The sequence below is a fragment of the Bos mutus genome, chromosome 27, assembly GCF_027580195.1.
Source record: "Bos mutus isolate GX-2022 chromosome 27, NWIPB_WYAK_1.1, whole genome shotgun sequence".
Lineage (NCBI taxonomy): Eukaryota > Metazoa > Chordata > Mammalia > Artiodactyla > Bovidae > Bos > Bos mutus.
Window position 1 is genome coordinate 22758029 of NC_091643.1, and position 14934 is coordinate 22772962.

At 34.7% G+C, this 14934-nt stretch overlaps 1 protein-coding gene across 2 annotated transcripts in view; it reads right to left on the reverse strand.

Moving 5' to 3' along the window:
- Positions 1–14934, reverse strand: part of SGCZ (sarcoglycan zeta) — a 403415-nt gene that overhangs the window by 185769 nt on the left and 202712 nt on the right. The window lies entirely within an intron of this gene.

Here is a 14934-nt window from a genome sequence, read left to right on the forward strand (position 1 = left end):
CTCTCTCTTGCTCTCTTCCCCACCACACACACACTGAAATATTACTCAGCCATTTAAATTTCCTGAATCAAATATTTTGTTTGAACCGATCTTCTTAATACTCTTACCCATCATTCAAGGCTAGTACTATTTGCGTTTAGAGACTGCAAAGCCATATTTATTACAATTTTCACACACTTGATTTTTTGGAAAAGGTAAAGGATGCTTTATTCAGAAGTATTTTTTTTGGAGTTTATTATAAGAGACTGTCTGTGAAATAAATCATAGATATGAATGTTAACAAAGAGAATATTAATAGCCATGTTATGTTGAATTTAAAATCCACAATCATAACTTTGCAATTGTCTGACAATAATTCACTCTGTCCTATCTCACACAGAGTTTTTAAGACCCTTGACTGTCTGGTATTAGAAGGTGTCCTTAGATGGTTGCCATTCTCAGAATCTGAATTACTCTTAACAGGCATGTAATTGTCAAAGAAATGAGTGTGTTTACATGGAACGGAGAAAAGTTTTTAAAAATGATATGATCATTAAATAACACAGAAAATCTGGTATATGATTAATTATTTATATTAAAAATCTTTTCAAAGAAAGGTGAAAGAATCCAAGAGACAATTACATATAGATTTTATACATTTTTTTGGATAAGTTAAAAAATAAATATCTTGCAAATTACTAGCATCATACATTTCAAAAATGTGATTAGGAAGGAAGATAAATACATATTTATATGGATTTGAGTATCTAATGATATTCCTTCTGTATTTCAACTTGCACTAGGAAATAACCTTTAAGGCAAATTAGAGACAAATTGGAGCTCAGTATGGTGGGTATTTGTGAGACTTTGGGAATTAAATATCTTAAATAAAGAAATATATGGAGAAATGGAGGTATTATATTGCTAAAATATAATTACAAATTACTTTTAAAGGTCTTTTTGTTATTTATTCTTTCTTGCACACTAAAGGAATAAAAAATATCTATTTAACTTCCAACTGTTATTTAAAGGTGAGAAAATTCTCTTTAAAGTATCTAAGGATTTTCTTTTTCTTACCTGTTTTATGATATTATTTATAATTTATAATGAACTATTTTTCCCAAGCATAAGAGGCAGAAGAAATAAAACATAAGTTTGTAGGTTGCTTTATATATGTGTTTTTACTATGCTGTTTGCTATAGTCCTGTATTTTATTTTCATTATAATTGGACTTCCTTATTCCTGCCTATTATTAGAAAATAAACTCTACATAATAAAGATTGATAGACTTAGAAAACTGATTTCTCATTCAGCTTATATAGAAACATCTTTAGAGATTATTTTTAATAATACAACTTTTGTTATCTGGAGCACTATTTATTCCTTTAGTTCTTAGCCACTTATTGTTTCATAATTTATACTTTACCAATTGTCAGAGCTGTAAAAAAGTTTTAAATATATGATATATTAAATAAAATAAATACTGTACTTTGTATCTCTTATTTGGTGTTCTTTTAACTATGTGAGTGGTTTTTTAAAAAGCATAATAAAATAAAATGCAATTTGTCTTCCCAGTTTTTTTCTACTTATAATACAATTCCTTGACAAGTAAGTCCTTCTTTTTCTAACAATCCACATATCACTAGTCTCATTGAACATATGTCAATAACAACAAAATCATCAGAGCTAATATATACTGGATAAAAATAAAATCCCAAACAAATGTGGCATATATGATCACAGCTATACAGTTAATGGAGAAAGAATGGATGCTGCTGCTGCTAAGTCACTTCAGTTGTGTCCGACTCTGTACAACCCCATTAGACGGCAGCCCACCAGGCTCCCCTGTCCCTGGGATTCCCCAGGCAAGAACACTGGAGTGGGTTGCCATTTCCTTCTCCAATGCATGAAAGGGAAAAGTGAAAGTGAAGTCGCTCAGTCATGTCCAACTCTTAGCGACCCCATGGATGGCAGCCTACCAGGCTCCTCTGTCCATGGGATTTTCCAGGCAAGAGTACTGAAGTGGGGTGCCATTTTATGTTTGATAAATTCAATGAGCCTATATATAAGGGGACCAGCAATATATATTATATATATGTATATACACATATACATGCACACAAATACATATAAACAGCTAATTAAAATAAAGGAGAAATAGATCATAGTTATTCAATCCAATAAGAATGTTAGAACATTAAGTTATTTTATTTTTAATATTCTTGAAAAATGTTTTCTTACAGGACATCTTTTGGAATCACAATCAGGAAAAAAAATAATTGGTGTGGTTTGGTCTAATGATCTAAATGTAACCATATGATACAACCTTAAACGTTCACGGAAGCAGTGGCATTGTGCCACTTTAACATGAAGTTAAGGTTACATTCTGAGGATGCTGGAGAAGGAAATGGCGACTCACTCCAATATTCTTGCCTGGAGAATCCCATGGAAAGCGGAGCCTGGAGGGGTACAGTCCATGGGTGGCAAAGAGTCGGACACGACTGAATGATTAATAACACTGAGGATGTGCAAGAGACAGAGACTTGTTCTGAAGAGCGCTGTAGGAAAGCCAAGCATGCTATCAAAAACAAATCATATTTCTTGGTGTAGAGACAATGGCAAAGAACCTCAGGCATTTGACTCATGAAAAATAATAAATAAAAAATTAATAATAACAATGTGTACCTTGAAGACTGCCATCTGTAAATGGGTGACTGAAAAAGAAATCCATATTTTCGTCTGTGTAACAAAAGTAAAAAGCCTCAAGCTTCACTATTAGTGTGTCTGTCTTTCCCAAACATGTTTAATAGGATATCAGAATTATAGTAAACTCAGTGGAAAAAGAGCTCAGTTTTCAAATAAATTTAGAAAACCACTGCAAGATATGTTCCCACTCAGAGATTCATAATGCATATTAGCATTCTCAACATTCTGAGAAGTCTAGAAGAGAGAAATACTTTACTTTGTCTAATACAAACTTTTCCAAGCAATTGTCCAGAGGGACCCGCCCCCTCCCCCTGCCGCCACTCACTCATTTACCTTTTGAAATAGGTGCAGTGCTGTCCCTTTGAACACATTGTCTTCACTTACATTTTATAAACTCTGAAGGAAGACCTACTCAAAGAGGAGGTGCACTGTTTAGCATGAAAGCTTGAAAAGATGTGATTAAAGAATTAAAAGCTACCATGTCTCCACAGACACTCACTGAAAGCCTATGTAGAGTGCCACTGAATTCTGTTGATAATTCAGCTTCCCAGATATATTGAAAAACTGAAGAGGCCAGAATGAGCATGGCTAAGAATCCAGGCTGCTTCTGAGATATAACTTCTTGTCCATAAATAGGCAGTGCTGAAGACACCTCTGGTTTGTGCACACATATGTCTGTTACTGTAAGGCTAATTTACTTTCTAAAACAAGAATCACTTCTTTGAACAAGATCACTTGTTAATCAATTGTAAATTAAGAATAAGACCTTAGAGTATGGTAACTCTACATAGGCAGGCCCCAAGGCAAGGTCTTGTATAAAAACACATGTATACCTGTGGCAGATTCATTTTGATATTTGGCAAAACTAATACAATTATGTAAAGTTTAAAAATAAAAATAAAATAAAAAAAAAAAAAAAAAAAAAAAAATACCTTCTAAATGTCCAAGACAACATTTTTGGTTTCTACCCTAACTATGGAATTAACCCTAAGAGCTTAGTACAGAGAAATTTAGCAAATAGCAAATTAGCATTGTCACAACAACTCTGTAAAACAGACACATTATTGCCCTCATTTTATTTAAAACACATACACACACACAACATACAAATAAAGTAAGTGAATTGTATGCAGCTAGTAAGTTAGCCCAAAGTTTATTTCTCTCATTCTTATTCAGTCTAACAACTATAGGGATAGAGAATGTAAGCTGAATTTATTTTACTATGTAACCCCATTCAGTTCAGTTCAGTTCAGTCACTCAGTCATGTTAATATTTTTCATTATTATTTATGAACTAATGTGTACTTCTTTTTCTTAGATTGCTTGCCTTTTAAATTTTAAAATAGTTCCTTCTCTCACTGACTTCATTTACCAGCACATATTTCTCATTTGACTCAGATCTGTATCATGGTATTCTGAAAACAAATTATTTCTGATAAAAGTCTACTTCCAAGTGATTATAAAGTTCATCTTAAAAACAAAGCCACCCAGAACAAATTATTGATATTTGTATAGTCACAGACATTTTAAAAGAGCCTCAGAAAAATAGTTTTGGTAAATAAAATCACTGTTTCACATTCTTCCTATTAACTGCTTTGTAATTACTCTCATCCTATAAAACAGTTGTGTGTATACATGCATGTGTGTGTGTGTGTGTGTGTGTATTTAGAAGAGATGTGTTGCATAGGAAGGGTAGGTAAAGTTAACTTATTGAACCCCAAATTGTAGTCATCTTACTAGCTTGAGACTAAGAGGATATTAGGTGAATGTGAAGACTGGATGAAGATCAGACTGAAGGCAGTTGCCCCAATGAACAAGCCATGATTCTTTGCCAAATTTTTGTCATGAAACAATTTTTTGACCCAGAATTCATTGACCTCTCTTGACAAATTTTTACAGTCATTGGACAAGTGCAGCTGCCTTAGCCTGAGATTCCTCAGAAATGAGGATGTTGGTTATTGCCATTAGGTAAGCGCACTAAGTCCAGCAAAAGTCGGATCTCACTTCAATGAATGACTTGCCCCACCTACTGGGAAAACCAATAGCAGAAGACTCTTAACTTTCAGTCTTACCAGGAAATATCTTAGTTGTAAAGAGCTGTCTTGTCCAAAATCATGCCCCCCAAGCCCCACCTGGGATGGCTTTCATGGCTTTCAATGTGGCGATATCAATATCCAGCCACCATATGCCCCTCTGGATAATCTTGGGATTGTTTTAGCTGCCAAGCTCACTGCAGGATCAGTCAAGGGTGCTATTCCTCTGCACCACATTTTGACTTCTCTCTTCTCTCATCTCAACCCTACTCTCCTGATGCGATGTTATTATCTAGTTTATTGAGAAATCTTTTAATCAAAATGCATCTAACTCCATGATATGTTTTAGATTAAAATTAAATTAAAACAGCACAAGGATAAGACTGATGCTAAAAATGTCAGTAAATTATAATCTATGTTAGAGAGATATTAATATTTCTGGCAGGTGAGAAGAAAAGCAGGATAATATGGTATTCATATTGACAACTCAAATATATGATTTTTTTCTTCCAGAGAGCACTTTATTAATATATTATCACACCAGGAAAGCTCTTTCATCTTCAATGCCTATGCTGCAATCTTTCTCTATGGTTATTCATTTATCACAGAATTTCTTAAAATATTTGTTTTCAATCAATGGTAATTTTCATAACAACCCAGATCCAGACAAATAATGTAGATCTGGGTTAGTTTCAACCTACCTGGATGACGGAAAAGAATATCTCTTCATCTGAATGTTAAATTAAAATTTTGAAGATGACCACTTAGACTTGCGGTTTTTTCAAATTTTTAAACATGTGTACATTTGGAAACTTTTAAGAGGTAAAATATGATTTTTTGTTGGGATATTGGTAGAAATTATTGTAAATAATAACTTTATTATCGATCTTGTTTCTAGCTTTTCATACACAATTTAGAGTCATGGGTAAATATTTTCTTTTCCTTCCACACAATGAGTTAGTTGTCAATGTGCTATGAAAATCTGGGGATAGCCTTGTGTACTGCCTTTTGTGAGTGTGTGGCAGGGGCAGGGGGGTGTGCACATGCTTTGGAGGGGTGTGTTAAATGTACGCCTACAAACAATACCTAGAAAATGTAAAAAACAGAATAATATTTATGTAAATTAAAAATACCTGCATAACAGATGATATTTGTGTCAAAACACATAGAATCACTAAAAGGAATACAACAGTTGACTACGAAGAAGGGGCAAGTGCTGATAATGGGAGTGAAAACAGATACATAAATAAAAGGAATGAAAGAATAAATAAATGAATAAAAAATAGTAAACATTAAGTGAGAATTTTTATGGACAAACGATGTAATAATGACACTTTAATAAATTGATGGACATAATTATCTCAATCTTCTGCACCTGCATTTAAAATTCTTATTATCATTAATGTATCTAATTAAAATTCTTTTTCATATTTTTGATGGCCTTATCCTCTTATAATGCAAATTTTATTTTATCAGCATCCAAAGATAAATTTAACCTAAAATATCTTTCATATTCCAAACTATATTCTGGTAAACTATGATCTAATCACAACAGCAGTTTATTGTTTCACAAACATTCCCATAATGTATCATTTTCTTCGTGTCCTTAAAAGCTTCTCTTATTTTATTCCACTGTTTTTTTGCAATGCCTTATAAATCCTTGTTTACTAGAAACTCTATCCATGTGTTCTGACTTTACTAAGAGAAGATATTATACCTCTGAGTTGGAAAAAATTCTCTTGTATTTTTCCTTTAGTCACAATATTTCTGATACTAGATGTGTGGCTTTTCCACACAGTCAAGCATCCTCTCAGACACCAGGTATCCTACAATTTAACCCAGTTCTCACACTATGTACCTGGACACAGACCCCTCGAGTTAAGGTTTCAATCCCAGGAGATTTCCCGCTCCCCCCCCCTCCCCCGCCCCACTTCACACGCACCTTGTAAGGTCAGGTTGTTACCTGTGCTTCTGAACAACTGCCTATAAATCAGAGGGTCCCAGGAGCCCCTCTTCAGGTTTAATTAATTTGGCAGAGGCGCTCACAGAACTCAGGGGAGCATTATTTTACTAGATTACTGGTCTATTATGAAAGGTAAAACTCAGGAAGAGCCAGATGGAAGCGATGCACAGGGTCAGGTGTAGGAGAGGCTGTGGAGCTTCCATGCACTCTCCAGTCACCAGAGTCCCAGTACCTCCATGGGTTCACCAACAGAGGAGCTCACCAACCTTTGTAATTTTGGAATTTTTACAGAGGCTTCATCATGTAAGCATGATGAATCATTAACAACCTCTAGCTCCTCTATCATTCTTTGGAGAGAGGCTGGGCTGAATATTCCAAGCTTCTAATCATAGGTTGGTCTTTCTGATGACTGTCCCCATCCTAAATCTACCTAGGAGTCCAGGAAGAGCCTCCTCAATAGAACAAAAGATACTTCTTTCATCCAAGACATTCACCAGGAAATTTACCCAAAAAACAGGATTAAAGAGCAAATAGCAGAACAAAAGAAAGATGTCCCTACTGTTCTTCTCATAAAATTATAAGGGTTTTAGGAGCTCTGATCCGGGAACCAGGAGCAGAGATCAATATACACAGTTGACCTCAAACAGCAAGCATGAGGGCTAGGGGCACAGAACCCCTTTTGGTCAAAAATCGACCTTCCATATCCACATTTCCACATTTGCAGATTCAGCCAACATCAGATTAGTTAGTACTATAATACAGATTTTCAGAAAAATATCCACATATAAGTGGAACACTTCAAATAGACGTTTTTCAAGTCAATTGTGTATTTTCTATTATTTCACTTCTATTTTTATCTTTAGAATTTATCATAATGCCAGTATAGATAAGCACAAGTACTAATAAGTACTTGATAAACATCAATTGAGGTTAAATGCATTTTTATAATGTCTAAGACTAATCACAGTGCCTCATAAGGCAGAGTAGCTCATAGCATAGTAAAACACTATCTGAAAATATCCAAAAAATGTTTAACAAAATAATAAAGTGCAAACACATTGTCTTTGAAGGTAAACATACATTGCTGTTGTGGTGAAATATACATCACATTATATTTGCTATGTTTACCATTTCTAAGTACATAGTTCAGTGACTTTAAGTACCTTTGCATTATTATTCAATCATCACTATACATCATCAGAAATTTTGACCATCTCCAATGGCAACTGGAAAAGGTCAGTTTTCATTCCAATCCAAAAGAAAGGCAATGACAAAGAATGCTCAAACTACTGCACAATTGCATTCATCTCACACACTAGTAAGGTAATGCTCAAAATTCTCCAAGCAAGGCTCCAGCAATACGTGAACCATGAACTTCCAGATGTTCAAGCTGGTTTTAGAAAAGGCAGAGGAACCAGAGATCAAATTGCAAACATCCAATGGATCACCGAAAAAGCAAGAGAGTTCCAGAAAAACATCTACTTTTGCTTTCTTGACTATGCCAAAGCCTTTGACTGTGTGGATCACAATACTGTGGAAAATTCTAAAAGAGATGGGAATACCAGACCACCTGACCTGCCTCTTGAGAAATCTGTATGCAGGTCAGGAAGCAACAGTTAGAACTGGACATGGAACAACAGATTGGTTCCAAATAGGAAAAGGAGTACGTCAAGGCTGATTATTGTCACCCTGCTTATTTAACTTATATGCAGAGTACCTCATGACAAACGCTGGGTTGGAGGAAGCACAAGCTGGAATCAAGATTGCTGGGAGAAATATCAATAACCTCAGATATGCAGATGACACCACCCTTATGGCAAAAAGTGAAGAGGAACTGAAGAGCCTCTAGATGAAAGTAAAAGAGGAGAGTGAAAAAGTTGGCTTAAAGCTCAACATTCAGAAAACGAAGATCATGGCATCTGGTCCCATCACTTCATGGGAAATAGATGGGAAACAGTGGAAACAGTGGCTGACTTTATTTTTCTGGGCTCCAAAATCACTGCAGATGGTGACTGCAGCCATGAAATTAAAAGATGCTTACTCCTTGGAAGAAAAGTTATGACCAACCTAGACAGCATATTCAAAAGCAGAGACATTATTTTGTCAACAAAGTCCGTCTAGTCAAGGCTATGGTTTTTCCAGTGGTCATGTACGGATGTGAGAGTTGGACTATCAGATCAGATCAGATCAGATCAGTCGCTCAGTCATGTCCGACTCTTTGCAACCCCATGAATCGCAGCATGCCAGGCCTCCCTGTCCATCACCAACTCCCAGAGTTCACCCAGACTCACGTCCATCGAGTCAGTGATGCCATCCAGCCATCTCATCCTTTGTCATCCCCTTTTCCTCCTGCCCCCAATCCCTCCCAGCATCAGAGTCTTTTCCAATGAGTCAACTCTTCGCATGAGGTGGCCACAGTACTGGAGTTTCAGCTTTAGCATCATTCCTTCTAAAGAAATCCCAGGGCTGATCTCTTTCAGAATAGACTGGTTGGATCTCCTTGCAGTCCAAGGGACTCTCAAGAGTCTTCTCCAACACCACACTTCAAAAGCATCAATTCTTCAGTGCTCAGCCTTCTTCACAGTCCAACTCTCACATCCATACGTGACCATAGGAAAAACCATAGCCTTGACTAGACGAACCTTTGTTGGCAGAGTAATGTCTCTGCTTTTGAATATGCTATCTAGGTTGGTCATAACTTTCCTTCCAAGGAGTAAACGTCTTTTAATTTCATGGCTGCAGTCACCATCTGTAGTGATTTTGGAGCCCAGAAAAATAAAGTCTGACACTGTTTCCACTGTTTCCCCATCTATTTGCCATGAAGTGATGGGACCGGATGCCATGATCTTCGTTTTCTGAATGTTGAGCTTTAAGCCAACTTTTTCACTCTCCACTTTCACTTTCATCAAGAGGCTTTTGAGTTCCTCTTCACTTTCTACCATAAGGGTGGTGTCATCTGCATATCTGAGGTTATTGCTGAAAGCCAAAGAATTGATGCTTTCCAACTGTGAGATATAGTAAATGAAACTACAACATGGCAATACTATATGACCATGAACTACTTATACCAGAGTAGTTATACTACTTATACACTTTTTATTCCTCAGAGATTTAAAAATCACCAGGCATAGCAGGCAAGTCTAGCTCTCGGTTGGGAAAAGTATTTTGATGGGAAAGTGAAGGAAGAGAAATGAGTGTGAGAGCTTAGAAAGTATTTACATAGTCTCAAAACATCTCCCTGCATGGTAGTTATTAATTGCCATGTTGTCGTGTTGTTAGTCGCTCAGTCATGCCCAACTCTTTGCAACCCCTTATATTGACTCCATATTGGTCATTCCATTTGCAAATATATTCTCCCTTTCAGTAGGCTGTCTATTCATTTTGTTGATAATTTCCTTCACTATGAAAAATCTTTTATGCTTCATTAGGTCCCATTTGCTTATTTTTGCTTTCGTTTCCTTTGCCTTAGGAGATAGATTTAAAAAAATATTGCTACATATCACATCAAAGATTGTTCCACTTTCATTCTTTCAGAGGAGTTGCATGGAATTGTATGGTTTTGGGTGTTACATTAAGGCCTTTAATTAATTTTTAGTATACACCCAGGAGTCCTATATGTAGGTCACAATATTTGCTTTCTTTTTTTCCTTTCTGTAATTCTCTCACTCTCTCTGTATGTTATATATATATGTGTGTGTGTGTGTGTGTGTGTGGACATATATATGAATATATATATATATGTATATTTACATGCACGTTTCATGATGCTCCTTTACTTGTAAATAGTTCCACATGATTTCTGATGAGCAGCATAGTAATTTACATAAAGTTACTAAATCAGTAAATCAGCATTAATACTAAACTGTTTTCTGATCTATAGACTTTCATTTAGATTTTGCCACTTATCCTAATGTTTTTTTGACAACACTTCTTCCTTCCCAAATTTAAAATAATTAATTATAATCAGTTGCTATTTATCATTAATACATTTTCATTGGGAATAGTAAATCTTTAGTCCAATTTTCTATTGATGGGTGGGACTGTGTTCCCTCCCTGTAGTTTGGCCTGAGGCCAAACTTTGGTAGGGGTAATGTCAGTAATGGGAACCTCCTTGAAAAGGACTTATGCCAGCATCCCATGGTTCCCAGGACTGTTGTACTGATTGCCTCTGATCCCATTGAAGGCCACTGTCAACCCAAGCTCCTCTGGAAACTCCTGGACACTCACAGGCAAGTCTGTCTCAAGAATAATTTAATTATAACCAACTGTGGTTGGTTATAATTTATTTTATAATAAATTATAAAATTATAAAATTTATAAAATAAATTATAAAATTTATAAAATATAAAATTATAATACAATAAATTATAAAATTTATAATTTATAAAATAATTATAAAATTATTTTTATACTTAATCATTTTATTAATTATTAGAAAATATTTTATTATTAGAAAATATTTTCATTTTTATTTTTAATTAATTATAATAAATTATAATATAATAATAAATTATAACAAACTGTGGTGTTCAACAGTTAGTAAATAGTAGTCACATTTCAAATCCAAGCTCTCCTACTATAGATTATAACTATAATTATTTTATTTTATTTAATAAAAATTATTTTATTAATTATTAGAAAATATTTACATAGTCTCAAAATATCTCCCTGCATGGTAGTTATTAATTGCCATGTTGTCGTTTCATGGTCATATAGTATTGTATAACATGGTCATATAGTGTTGTATAACTACTTATACAACATGGCAACTACTATATGACCATGAAACTACAGAGAATAACTATCAAGAATATGCTAGATCCAGGAACTAGGCATTTACATATTATCTTGTTAAATTACTATGACATCCATGTAAGGAAAACTATTGTTTTCTGATTCTTATAGAAAATGATTTAGGTTTAGATAAAGAATATGCCAAAGTCAACAGTTAGTAAATAGTAGTCACATTTCAAATCCAAGCTCTCCTACTATAGATTATAACTATAATTATCTTTTATTTAATAAAATTATTTTATTATCAGAAATGATTTTATTAATTATTAGAAAATATTTAATTTAATATTATAATTAATGTCAACAAAGGTTTGTCTAGTCAAGGCTATGGTTTTTCCAGTGGTCATGTATGGATATGAGAGTTGGACTATAGAGAGGGCTGAGCGCTAAAGAATTGATGCTTTTGAACTGTGGTTGGAATTGCATCACCAACTCAATGGATATGGGTTTGGGTGGACTCTGGGATTGGTGATGGACAGGGAGGCCTGGTGTGCTGTGGTTCATGGGGTTGCAAAGAGTCAGACACGACTGAGCAACTGAACTGAACTGAACGTCAACTCTGTACCTATTAATTTCCCAATAAGCACTCCCCCAGTTTCTGGAAGCCACTATTCTACTTATTTCTCTCAGGGCTTTACATCTTTAAACTTTACAGCTCTAAGTGCTAAATGTGTGTATAATCATACAAAATTTGTCATTCTGCCTCTCTCTTATTTCACTTAGAATAATGTCTTTGAAATGAACCTTTGTTATTGCTTCTTGGCCTTTTGGCTAAGATCAAGTGATATTAACTATTGCTGTTAGAATTAACCTCAGAATTTCTTCCTTTTTTCAGTCTAAATAATATTTCATTGTATGTATATGCCACATCTTTTCTTTAATCCATTCATCCTTGGATGTACACTTAGGTTGCTTCCATAGTTTGGCAATTATGAATATAAACATGCATGTACAAATATCTTTGTGAGATTAAGCTTTCAATTTTGTGGCATAAATATGCGGAAGTGGATTTACTGGGACCAATAATAGATTATTTTACTTTTAAAATTCTATATTTAATTTCCTGTTACCTTATACTATTTTTCAGAATGATAGCTCCATTTTACATCCCTATCAGTAGTGCACATGTGTTCCAATTTCTCTACATCCTCACCAGCTCTTGTTTTGTTTTTCTTTGTGTTTCAATATCACAGCAATCCTATTCACTGTGAAGAGAGGTAACATATTTCAAGATAGACTTGCAGGGCCAAGATGCTGAAAGAAAAGGTACTTGTAGCTTAGCTTCTTGTTTACTTATTTTCCTTCTGACGCACTTGCCAACTTAAACAGCTCAAGAGGCTGAGGTTAAAAAGCTAGAAGAGAATCAACAAGTTATAGAGAGGACAGCATCGCTGTCTGCAATCTCACTGTCCTGAGGAGACAAAAATGAAATTCCAGGCTTGTCAAAGCAGCTAGATCTTGAGGGACTAATGCACTAACAGAGAAAGGGTAGGTGAAAAACAGTGAAACTTGGACTCTGTGCAGGGTTTTCTTCAAGTCATTTGCTATTAGGCCACGCAGGATGAGGATGAAAGGCTAAACTAAAAACATTTGAGAATTTAATGGAAACTTTTAGCAGCTGAATAATGTTGGAGAACAAAAGCACGAAGGGGACTAGAAAAACACTGAAAAGTTCATTTGGGAGCCATGGAGGGTTTTACCTTACGGAGGTCATAAACCATAGTCAGAGGAGACTCAGACCACACAAATTTTATTATCAAGTAATCTTCTACCTCGATTTTATTGAGTGAAGGGGCTTAGGGTATATCTTTTCTAGACAAAGACAACATTGTCTACAGCCTCTATAACTTTCAGACACCACGTCTGAAATTGACCTCAAATTACCAATTATACCAATAATTAGTACCAAATGAAAAAAAAAAAAAACAGAAAAGAAAAACAGGCAAGAAGTGACTCAATGGTTCTAGACTGCAGATACAGATCAAAAATAATTATGACTCATACATTAAGAAAATATATGAACTGATAAAAATGCTATCAGAGAAACCAACAAAAACACCAAGTGGAAATTTCAGAACTGAACAATTCAATAATTTATATTAAAAACTTGGTGATGAGCAGGGCATTGGAAATAGCTGGAGAGAGAACCAATGAAGTGAGAAGAGGTCATTAGCAAATATGGAGATTGAAGTGAAAAAAAAAGAAAAAAAAGGAATGAGAGGTACAGAAAAGAGCAAAACAAAAAAGTGGACCATGAGGCAAATATCAAATATATTTTAACTGAGAATATGGATAATGAATTTACCAAGCAAATATCTAATTTTTCTTAGATATCAAATATCTAAGAAAGTCTATAAAATTCAATCAAGGAAAAATACAAATAAAGTCATACTTGGCACAGTGTAGTAACTCTTCTAAAAATAAAAAATAAAATAAATCTTCAAATCAGTAATAGAAAAAGAAGATATTAAGTAGATAGATATTAAGATACAAAGTAAGAACATTAAGACTTACAGCTTATATCAGAGAAAAAGATACCAGAGCAGCCTAGGCTAACCTAGTAGTATTCCAAAGTTTAATAATACTGGCTTCAGTAGAAACAAAATATTGCAACCTCAGGAACCTGAATTTGACACCAAACTACTACGGTCTGATGGTATGACTTTATCAAATCTTTCTGCATCTCAAGTTCTTTGACTTATTAGCAACTAGAGGTAGACAGGCTCCTAGGTCCTTTCTTACTTTAAGTTGCCAGGATCTGATTTTAGGGTTGGGCAGAACAGTACTGCTATTCTTCAAATGATAATTTTATTCCTCGCTCATCTTTATCTTTTACTATCAATATTATGGCTTCATTTGACTTATATTGTTTTCATTTGGCTTTTATTTGGTTTCACTGGTATTATCTAGCAAGGTTTCTTATTTGCTTTTTGAAAACACTTCAAAAATATGCTTAACCATTTAAAATAAATATATGTATGAGTATACAGTCTAGGTATATTTTTCTCATGTATATTAAAGTATCTGGGAAACTTTTTAAAATATACTTTTTAAGTATCTTTTATCTTAAATATTATTGAATAATAACACAAAAATTCCATTAGAGCAATAAGTGAACCTGAAAAGATTACACGCTGTATGATTCCAACTATGAATCAGGTAAAAGGTAAAATTATGGAGACAGGGAAAAGATCAATAGTTTCCAGGAGTTCAGGGAAGAGAGGAATGACTGAATAGATGGAACAGGAGATTTTTAGGGTAGGAAACTATTCTGTGGCTTCCCAGGGGGCTCAGCAGTAAAAACCTGCCTGCCAATGGAGGAGACAAAATTCAGGGTTTGATCCTGGGTTGGGGAGATCCCTTGAAGAAGGAAATGGCAACCCACTCTAATATTCTTGCCTGGGGAATCCCATGGTCGGAGGAGCCTGGGGGGCTACAGTCCATGGGGTTGTATAAGAGT